At 42.0% G+C, this 9653-nt stretch overlaps 1 protein-coding gene across 1 annotated transcript in view; it reads right to left on the reverse strand.

Annotated features, from left to right (window-relative positions):
- ptprfb (protein tyrosine phosphatase receptor type Fb) overlaps positions 1–6823 on the reverse strand; it is a 101613-nt gene extending 94790 nt beyond the window's left edge. The window contains exon 1 of the mRNA XM_030775352.1: positions 6494–6823. The gene's annotated coding sequence lies outside the window, so the exon portion shown is untranslated. The remainder of the gene's footprint in view (positions 1–6493) is intronic.
- Between the last annotated feature and the right edge of the window lie 2830 nt (positions 6824–9653).

The following is a 9653-nucleotide window of genomic DNA, read 5'->3' on the forward strand; positions in this document are numbered from 1 at the left end:
GTGCGAGGAAACAGAACACTGTCAAATGTAATATCCCAATATGTAATTTCACTAGCTTTTCAATGTTGGATCTCCAGAAAGCATTGTGATGGTGACCATTACTACGGACACACTGAACTTCGACACCCTGTACCCTGGCACAGCTTCTGTCACCAGGCACACGGTATCAGGATGAAGGAAGAACACTGGGAGAAGGAGGGAAGAGCGATCAATACACCGCTTAAATGTGCACTCTATTTATCGACAAGAGGAGCCATAGAACACCAACCTGCAAGCCATGGACATCCTCATTTACAGTTGCTCCACTCTCATAGGCTTCAAAGTAGGACACTCCCTATATTACTTCTATCCTTACCTTACCCACAGCATGGATAGGTCTAAAGAGAGAGCGAGGGGTCAGACATTACCTTTCAAGTCAACGACTAATGAGAGATAGGGGAAGTTTGTTTGTTACCTCAAGTATACGTTTGACAGTATCTTCTTGTTAAGGTAACAAACCAACTCAGGTATTTGATGAGGGTTTTTGGGGTTTTGGTTAGTTAGGAAGCTCTGCCTTCACTATTTCATCAGTGTAGGCATTCTCAGAGCTGCAGTCAGTCCAAAGCATCGAAGATTCTCTTTCCCGTGATGGATTGTGAGATGCTGGTGAGTTAATGTGATGGATAAAACATACCGTATTCCGTACCTATCACAGAGTCCACCCATACTCTCTCTCTCTCTTTCTCAACGCTGCCACATTCCTTTCTAGCCTTCATTCACAACCACAGCTCATCTTTGGTTTTCATCTCCCCTACTGCACTTGCCCACATCCCCACCTCTGTCTCTCTCTGCATGCGTGCCTGCGTGTGTGTGTGTGTGCTGGTAGCGGGAGAGAGAGAGGATTTTCCTGGAGCAAAGACAGGTCCCAGACTATCAATTACCTCCAGAGTGTAGTAACAATGTGCTGTTGCAGACAGGTTTTGCAGCTCTTCTCACAGTGTTACATGAGCAAGCACATGTAGGCACAGCTATTCAAAGGAAGCCTTTCAAATACAAATGAGCGTGCTGTCATTTGCAAACACATGGAAAAGATCTGACCACAGAGTTCAATCTGCTCTGCCGAAGAGGAAGCAAAATGAGTTGTTACACTACTCTTATTATTCTAGCACAGTCACACTCACACTCAAACACACACATAAAAAAGAGTTTCAAATGCTTCCAGACAAGCCCCTGTCACTAGCCCTGATTAGAGCTCACAAGAGGCTGTCACAGACAGAGAGATTCCAGACACATGAACTCTCCCTTAAAACCCTCCCATTTTTGAAGTTAACGCCGTCCCTTCTGGACTTCAAATCTAAAGCAATTGCTTCAGTTCAGATTCTTAGCTATCATCGCAACACAACAGAGCTGACTTCGTTTAGCGGGAAGTCGCCAATAATGTCAGCTTTTATAGGCCTCTGCAAGTTAAATCACATAATCTTTACTGAGCCAATGTGACACCTTGACGAAGAGAAACAAGCCTTAAGGTTTCAGGGGAACACCGGAGGCCAATGTCTCAGAGTGGTTTTTATGTAGAGTTGTACGAGGGAGGGCTCTCCCCGCTCTCAGGTGAGAGAAAAACGTCAGCTACAACTGGGCTTCCTGCATTATGCAAACTAATGGGAACCAAAAATGGTCAGTGTGGTTTAGGACGATGAGGATTGCGTGACAGGACAATGGCTGGGTATCAAGAACCTGTATCATGCAAATCATCTCATACAAGTGCACCAGGATAAGGGGAGTCCGCTGACTCACAGCATCAGGTGATGGTGACAGATAAATGCTAAATTGTAGAGAGTCTGTAAGCGTGAGCCAAGTTCCTGGGAATTAATGCTAATGACACAAAGCCATAGTTGACTGACACAGGCTATTCTAGAACGTGACGTGTCCACATCGCCCGGACTTGAGTTTTTTTTTTTTGTTCTCTGCATAACGCAATGGTTCATGTCCCTAACAGTGAATCCTCATGCTGACAGCCTCTGTGTGTGTGTGTGTGTGTGTGTGTGTGTGTGAGTGAGTGTGTCTGTGTGTGTGTGGGGGGGGGTGGGGGCACCTTTGTCAGAGGCAAGATTCACATGGACACAAACTGAGGATTAGCAATCTCATTAGGAAGCAAAGTTCATCCAGGGTTTTTCTGAATGGTTAGCTGATGAACTGTGAGGGATGTTCCCATTCAGATAAGATTCAAGCGGGAAATGGCACTAGATAAAAAAACAGCCAAAAAATTAAGCATGAATACCATTTTTGGGGGGGTGGGGCACCATTCCAAAAAGACTGTGCACCTAATATAAAACATCAACTCGGCAAGGCACTGCTTCTCTGCTAGGACTACAAATACATTAAAGGATAATGAAAAGATCCTTTTTTTTAAACAAGTGTTTGCTAACATATTAAATCCAAAGTCACTATTAGGTCATATTTCAGTTTACTGTTCCTCAGCATTAGAGAATCCTCTGGGAGCCCATCTGGCAGCAGGAGATGTCTTTGTTAGATCATGTCCTCAGTATCTTTTGTAGAGAAGATAATGGTGTCACCCAGACCGCGAGCTGCTGGGCTAAAAATAAGAATGTTGCTCTAATGAAATGAAATTTATCTTCATTCATTTTCTCAAAACAAGCATCTGAACAAGCTGTTCTAGGTAAGGGTGAATGTCGACATGTTTGAGGAGGGTGACTTTGAGAAAAAAAGTATGGCCAAGTGTCACAATAACTGATGCATTTCTACAGTAACGATGCTGTTGACACGTAACAGGGCAGAGGTGTACGGTAGTCCAGACAACAAAATGAAGCTGTGCTTTTGTGCTTTTCTCAGAACATGAAGCACAAGAAGTTATTACTCTTCGGGGTAAAATAAAGTTAGTAAAACCATACGACCACACAAAATATTTTTACAAATAATAATACTACGACCAAATTATTATTATTATTAATATTATTATTTTGTATTCTGAGGCATTTTCATTGAGAGAGGCAACATCAACCATCATCAATGGTCAATTATCCTTTCGCAAAGAAAAAAGAACCTCAAGACATGGACTCAATGGTTACCACAATCAATCAAACTACATTTAGGCTTGACCTTCTCATTTGTCAAAAATGACATAACGTCTGCTAAATGATCAATTTAGTCATGCAAATTAAACATCTACAGAGCCCCAAAGCAGGGTAATACCAGGTCAGACCCGAGCAGCTTCCCTCTTTAACCACAGGAAAAGAAATGATAATTAAATCTACACGTAATTCAGCTCTTACACAACACCCTACATTTACATGTCGTCCCATTCATGGCTCGGTGTGTGATCTGATCATAAATGCCAGCTTGACACTCTGCTTGAGGACACGCATCACTCTCTGATGTGCTGCTGTTTGGCCACACACACACACACACACACACAAATTCACTATCTGTGCTGTTGACAGACTATTGCTGCTCCAGCATGTGGCCTTCAGCACAAACAGTAGGCACCTTCAAATGTAGCCCGCTTCAATCAGCATAGCTGTAATAAGATGATTTGAGAGTGAAATGAGTTTTGCACGAGCAGGGAAATGTCCTCTTTAATAAAGCCGATTTGTGCTGTCAGTCAGGATCCTCTTGCCATAATAGTCTATGTTTGGCTAAATGTCTCATAAAATTCAATTTAGGTTCTTAGTGGCACACTAGGTTGTGTGGTGGGGAGAAATCGTTTTAGATGCACGAATCAGGCATGAAATACGAATATCTAAATGACGAGCATGGAAACCTGGTAAAAAAAAAAAAAAAAAAAAAAAACACTGACACTTTCAGGTGCGCTAATTAACGCAAGACACTAAGGCATTTTTGTTTACCATGTTGTTCATCAAAATGTATACAACACAAGCTTTGTGGACAAGAATGATTTATTAATGAGGGTAATGAAGTAATGAAGAAAATTGCAAGTACTTTTATGATGTTTTATTGAGCAATGATTTTACTACGTTGTATAATATAACCATACGCTCTCATCAAAGTTATTATTTTGCCTATTAACGCCCAAGCACATTGTCTCTGTTCTAACTCTGTTCTGCCCTTCGAGAGACAGTTATCTATGACTGTCACACCTCCTAGAGTAGAGTTTGGAGGGGAGAATGTGTTTAAGGAGTTGTTCCCTTCCAGCTACTTTCTGTGATGGCATCAAAATGTTCATGCCTGTCTGAACCCTCTGAAGTAAAGCAACCTCAGATCATTTGTAAGTCTGAAGGCAGTTCTACTAATATACAAAGCACAACGCTCTCTTAGTGTAGGCTACTTTTTTTCCCCCTTTGTCGATACCTCTTTGGCTCAGAACCAAATTCAAACAACATTACATCTGACTGTTCTCATTCAAATCGAGTAATAGTGTGACTATAAAGCAATTCAAGTTCTTGCTCTGTTTTTCACCTGTTAGTTCACTAAAAATAAAATTGTCTTTGATTCCAAGAAAACTGTGTGTGAAGACACCTCAAAATGAAACACACCAGGAATATTCTTGGATTACTTTCACATTGCCTGTTTAAGGAACAGATACATTTAAACTAAATTTAATTACGATAAAAATGACTAGACGAGCTCTGGCTTTTGAAGTGATCCTAGCTGACTTAACACACATTAACAAACACACATTCCCACATAACAACTGATCAAAGATCTATCTCAACTATGTCACAGGTCACCAGTGAGGTGGCAAGTACAGATAGGCCTAATTAAGAAATCAATGACCTGAATTAAAAAAGAAAAAATAATGAGATGAAAACTTGAAGGCTGTTTAAAAACTACTGAGATGAAAGGGAACAACCCCTTTTCTGAGGGCGCACGCTGAGGGTAATTGCTATAACTGTCCTAAACTATCTGTTTAGCAATGAAAATACACCAAGTAATGAAAGTCACACACTGCAAACCCCACACAAGCGTAGTCATTATTGCCTTTGTCCTTCTCACGGTCTCCTCCTCTGAGAGGGGCAGCTGGCTACGTGACTGTGATGGAGCCATAAAAAGAGGAATGTGAGGTCATCGCCTTGTACGGGGGAGGTTAAGAGTGACAGACGACAGGTCGACTACAACAGATAAGTCTGAAAATCCCTGCTCCTGTTCTCTCACCCCCGCAGCCCCCAGACTCATCACCGACTCCACGTGAAGGACTCAGTAGGGAGAGTGGTCAGCTACTGTAGAAATAACAGACCTTTTTGCTTGACGTTTTCTTTTCTTTTTTTTATCCCCCCCCCCCATGTGTTCCATTCCAGCACGAGGTTCATAGGTCTGTTCTGGTGAATCATTAACAGTGGCAAGAGCGAAGTTGAGATTTTGCGCAACCTTAAGAGAATAACTTGGCCTTCTGAGGCACTCTTCACTCTAGACAAAACCAAGACAGAAAGGCTCTTTTTACGCTCGGTTCCAAACAACTACCAACCTTAGAACAACTCACGGAGAACACATCCATTGGAGGGGGGAAAAAAGGGTGTTTTTCCCTGTTTTTTACCCCCATGTCAGCAGCACCAAAGGTTGAGCAATAAACGTATTGTGCAACACCTGTTTCATTTACTGTGTTGACCTACTGCATGTAGGCGACGCAGCCAAAAGAACACTAATTTCAGCGTGGGTTCGTTTAAAAAGAAACCAGCTCTTACCAGTGCCTTGCCCAGGGCTAACAGACAGTATTTAACTAAGCGTGAAGCATTTATCATCACTCTTAAACAAATTCTCCAATTACAAAGAAGTATGCAATTAAAACTCCAGATCCTTTAAACAATTTACAGCTGCCATCTCAGCCTTTCATTTTCTTGTGCCCCCTCTAATCAAGAGACCTGAGCAGGTTTTGAAAAACTTCCAGTCTTTTTTTTTTTTTTTTTGCCTGAAACATCCTGAAACCTAAGTGGAGATTACCAGGGCAGATACACAACTGGAAAAACAGGTTGCCTGGCCTCTTAGTTCATGCTGTCTAACAGCAGGGTGTCCCACCTTAGCAGCAGTAGCTAAGGGACACACTTTGGGCCTCTTATTCAGAATCGTCTGAAAAAGCAATGGGGGTGGGAGGGGTGGGGGGGCTACTCTCACCAGACAGGGCAATTTGCCAGAGAGCTACCCAATGAAGCTCAGCCAAGACAAGGTTAAACTATTGTTTTGGCTTAACAAGCAAAAATAAAAGGACAAAGGAACCACTGAAAGTGCTCTGGGAAGAGAAAAAAATACTCCTCATGTAACACCTTATCTGAAGCCACATGTCTCAAAACTCAGATTTAGAAAAAAAAATCTTATTTCAAAGTTAAATTTTGTTTGTAAACAGTTTAGTCACTGAATCTTTAACATGGAATTTTCAGCATGGCTCAGTTCTTTCACTGCTGTTTTTCTAAGTTCTACTTTGCCTCACAAAAGTTGTGTTTGAGAGAGAGAGCGAGAGAGGGGGAGAGAGAGAGAGACATAGAGTCAATTAAGATCAAATAGCACATAGCAGAAAAAGATCAAGGCAGGCGATGAGCAAACTCACCCATAACAGTGAAATAGACAAAAATTCATCTAAAAATCCTGAGAATATTAATCCTGTTTCCCGCTTTGTCAGAATGTCTCAACAGTTATTCCCAAGGGCGCTCAGTCAAACAATCAAATCCTTTAAAGCGAAACATCCAGGTAAGAAAATCCTTATTAGAAGTTGTTTAGAGAAAAAAAAAAAAAAAGGAAAAACAAAGAGCACCTTCCTCTGAGTGTTTTAATCCATCACAAGTGTTTTAAGCAAACTCTGTCCTTTTCTTTTTTTTCTTTTAAACAACCTCTTTTAAACAGGTTACAGTTGCCTTGCGTGCTCTTGGGTGACACTACGATCTTGTGTTGATTGTAGAGACTGTCCCGCCTTAGACAAAGCACAGTCTTCACACTATCTGTGCACTACCAGCCTGGGGCAAGTGTGGGTGGAGCTAGAGCCAGTATGTCATCTCACAGGTGTAAGGTTTCACTACTGGAGGGGAATGGGGTGGGGTGAGGTGGGGGGGGGGGGCAGCCAATGAAATAACTGCTTTGAAATCTACCTGTGTTCAAAGTTATATGTGTGGGCTGACGCGTCTCCTATCTCTCCTCGGCCATTTGATGAGGATTAATCATAACTCATGTTATAACTTACTAGGTCAAGGATTTTAAATCTTTCCCCTTTATAACAGTGTCCTTCAAAATGATTTAGAAGGGCTAGAAAAAAAGGCACAAGACAGCATTAAATGACATATCATTTTGAAACAAGACATTGTGTAGACAATATATTTAAACCAAAGGCTTGCAAAAGAAAAAAAAAATTGGTCCACCCAGAGAAAACACTGAAAGTAAACAATGACTCCTTTCAGTTAAAAAAAAATGCCACAGGAATGACTAGAATAAAAAGGCAAAATATTTGATAGGGTCAGTTTTCTGACAAAGCCAAATGAGTGTACACAGAAAACACAAAGTGCATTCCCTGTGGGTCGGGCTCATCCAGACACAGAGCTAATCGTCCTGTTTAGATGCTGTTGTGCTGTTCTGATGGATTTTGGGCAATGTCTGGGATATGGGAGAGGACGGCTTTGGTGCCTCTCTTTGCATCATGTAAAGCCAGTAATCCTTTGCCTCTTACACTAAGATTTCACATACCCTCACCACTTCCTCCAACATCCTGAGACAATGATGTTTATTAGATTAGTGCACCTCAGGGGAGAGTTTGTGCACACCCATCACTACTGTCCTCAAATGCCAAATGTGAAAGCCCACTCAAATTATACATTACATTAAACCACAGCACTGCGGTATTTTTCCACACTGAACTGCATTCACGAATCGCAAGATACACTGCAGATGTACAGCATGTCCACCGTCTTTAAAAAGAACAGCTGTGACAGACTAAACGAGGCATTTTGAATGCTGTGAATTACTGAGTGGATGTTAAAAAAAAAAAAAAAAAAAAAGATAATGAGAGGAAATATCTCATTTCTTACTTCACACATTCCTTAAAGTAACAGTCCAGGGGATGGAGAAATAGGACAAGAGTGTGTTCCTGGGAGAGTTGAGAGATCCTCTAGAGTCTATGCCTAGTCAGCACTGGAGACAGCTTTCTAGGGCATAATTACACACTCATAGTCACAATGGTCTCCAAGCCTCCCCCAGAGACAGAGAGCATGTAAACTGTTACCAAGCCTAAAAGTGCAATGTGTTCCCAACTAAACTCTAATGTCACACAGCAACTGGGCAAAGTGGTGCCTATTTATCTTTCATTTGGACTGGGCTGTGAATTGCAAGAGGGTGGGGACCATGTTGGGGGAGGGAGTGGGGTGGGGTGGCTGGGGAGGAGCATGACTGTAGGCAAAGGTCAAAAAACGCCTCTGTCCACCTGTTGCCCTCCCAACCCCACTGTTCTCTCCTGGGGCACCGTAGTTATCCCACGCTGGAAGAACAAGAAGAGCATCACAAAAATAGTCTTCAGTCCCGAGCCCTGCCCACTACTCTTCTCATTTCAGAGTGTCACTGGCCAAGTGCTTAATACAGCTCCTGCTTTCCCCATTAAGCGGTGAAGTGCAGATCTCAGGCCCGCCGATGCCCCCTGCCCGCAATCTAAATCAATTTACTGACACCTCATCTCTCTTCCATGCACGAAATGAGTTACTTCTTAGACCCCTACCGTGTCAGGCTGTGTCGTTTTGAGTGAAAGCGCATACGTTTTCAAATGACAAAGCTGAAGCCCACATTTGGGCTTCAGAATAGCCATAAAACCCCCTAGTGATAACAGTGGAATGAAGAAACACACCCTAGTCTCTCCATACGCACCAACTCATTACACATACATGGTTTAACCGCACCGTTTCAGAGCCTCGGTGGGGATGACAGGGGTGGTGGGGGGTACTTTCTGGATTAAAAGGTAAATTTACAATGGGTTAATCCTCTTTCAACTTAATCACGTACTCTGTTAAATCTTCCTGTGTCAAAAATGAAATTGTCCGATCATGATTTTTTTTGTGCCCAAAAGTAAACAGACACTGGGTAAAAAAAAATGATAATCACATAAAAAAGATTAATAAAATAGATGATAAAAAAATGAATAGCAAGCGCTCGACAGACTTGGATGTACTGACAGACTCTGATCAGATTTAAGAACACCGACACCAACATCCGACCTTTCCGATAAGGATTTTCCTCCTTTAATTTGAACGTTCTGTCTGAAATATCAAATCTTCAAAAACAAATATATGTATATATGAAAAACACTTGTTTTGATCTTCAAACATCTCTTTCATTGTTATCTCATTGGAGAGCGGAAAGGTAATTCCATCAGAAACACCGCAGGAGCGGGTCCAGTCGTTTGTCAGCCCACAGACACAGCTCTTTTTTCAGATATGCTTATGCTACTCTGCTTTTTTTCTCTTTGTAAATCTGCAGAGAGAGAGAGCGAGAGAGAGAGAGAAATTGGACAATCGCATGGTAAAGCACGACAGATGCATCAATTATTCAGAAAGGTACTGGGCTTCTCTGTCCTCAGTCTGCAGGAGCCCTTCAGAACGTGCTGTCACAGGTGGCTCTGTGTACCCAACTCACAGTTGGTCAACACCTGTGTACACGTACTTAGACCAGGCTCCTACACACGCTCACAAATGTAAACACAGCCACAAACAATTACTCGCTCTTATTATTGGATTTCA

The sequence above is a fragment of the Chanos chanos genome, chromosome 5 (assembly GCF_902362185.1).
Source record: "Chanos chanos chromosome 5, fChaCha1.1, whole genome shotgun sequence".
In the NCBI taxonomy this organism is placed as follows: Eukaryota; Metazoa; Chordata; class Actinopteri; order Gonorynchiformes; family Chanidae; genus Chanos; species Chanos chanos.